The sequence below is a fragment of the Rattus rattus genome, chromosome 3 (assembly GCF_011064425.1).
Source record: "Rattus rattus isolate New Zealand chromosome 3, Rrattus_CSIRO_v1, whole genome shotgun sequence".
NCBI lineage: Eukaryota > Metazoa > Chordata > Mammalia > Rodentia > Muridae > Rattus > Rattus rattus.
In genome coordinates this window covers 44678061-44679748 of record NC_046156.1, presented here as the reverse complement: position 1 = coordinate 44679748, position 1688 = coordinate 44678061, and positions in this window count along the sequence as shown.

The window sequence follows — 1688 nt, the reverse complement described above, 5'->3', positions numbered from 1 at the left end:
GGGCTGGCATTTGTGTTCTCTTAGGGTCTGTATGACATCAGTCCAGGATCTTCTGGCCTTCATAGTTTCTGGCGAAAAGTCTGGTGTGATTCTGATAGGTCTGCCTTTATATGTTACTTGACCTTTTTCCTTACTGCTTTTAATATTCTTTCCTTATTTTGTGCGTTTGGTGTTTTGACTATTATGTGACGGGAGGTGTTTCTTTTCTGGTCCAATCTATTTGGAGTTCTGTAGGCTTCTTGTATGCCTATGGGTATCTCTTTTTTTAGGTTAGGGAAGTTTTCTTCTATGATTTTGTTGAAGATATGTACTGGTCCTTTGAGCTGGGAGTCTTCACTCTCTTCTATACCTATTATCCTTAGGTTTGATCTTCTCATTGAGTCCTGGATTTCCTGTATGTTTTGGACCAGTAGCTTTTTCCGCTTTACATTATCTTTGACAGTTGAGTCAATGATTTCTATGGAATCTTCTGCTCCTGAGATTCTCTCTTCCATCTCTTTTATTCTGTTGGTAAAGCTTGTATCTACAGCTCCTTGTCTCTTCTTTTGGTTTTCTATATCCAGGGTTGTTTCCATGTGTTCTTTCTTTATTGCTTCTATTTCCATTTTTAATTCCTTCCACTGTTTGATTGTGTTTTCCTGGAATTCTTTCAGGGATTTTTGTGTCTCCTCTCTATGGGCTTCTACTTGTTTATTTATGTTTTCCTGGAATTCTTTCAGGCATTTTTGCGATTCCTCTCTGTAGGCTTCTACTTGTTCTCTAAGGGAGTTCATCATGTCTTTCTTGAAGTTCTCCAGCATCATGATCAAATATGATTTTGAATCTAGATCTTGCTTTTCTGGTGTGTTTGGATATTCCATGTTTGTTTTGATGGGAGAATTGGGCTCCGATGGTGCCATGTAGTCTTGGTTTCTGTTGCTTGGGTTCCTGCGCTTGCCTCTCGCCATCAAATTATCTCTAGTGTTACTTTGTTCTGCTATTTCTGACAGTGGCTAAACTGTCCTATAGGCCTGTGTGTCAGGAGTGCTGTAGACCTGTTTTCCTCTCTTTCAGTCAGTTATGGGGACAGAGTGTTCTGCTTTTGGGCGTGTAGTTTTCCTTTCTACAGGTCTTCAGCTGTTCCTGTGGACCTGTGCCTTGAGTTCACCAGGCAGGTCACTTGCAGCAGAAAAGTTGGTCTTTACCTGTGGCCCCGAGGCTCAAGTTCACTTGTGGGGTTCTGCTCACGGGCTCTCCGAGGTGGCAGCAACCAGGAAGATCTGCGCAGCCTCTTCCGGGAGCCTCCGTGCACCAGGGTTCCAGATGGCCTCCGGTGTTTTCCTCTGGAATCAGCAGTGTGTGCAGAGAGCAGTCTCTTCTGGTTTCGCAGGCGTGTCTGCCTCTCTGAAGGTTTAGCTCTCCCTCCCACGGGATTTGGGTGCAGAGAACTGTTTATCCGGTCTGTTTCCTTCAGGTTCCGGCGGTGTCTCAGGCAGGGCTCCTGCTGCTCCTGGGCCCTCCCCCAGGACCCCTAGAGGCTTCGAACGGTACCACTTGGAGTGCAGGCAGTGTCGGTCGTCAGGTGTGGGCAGTGTTGGTGGTCTCTTCCGCTCTGCAGCCTCAGGAGTGCCCACCCGACCAGGCAGTAAGGTATCTCTCCCACGGGTTCTGGGAGCAGAGAGCTGCTGCGGGCCAGGATCCGCGGGTCG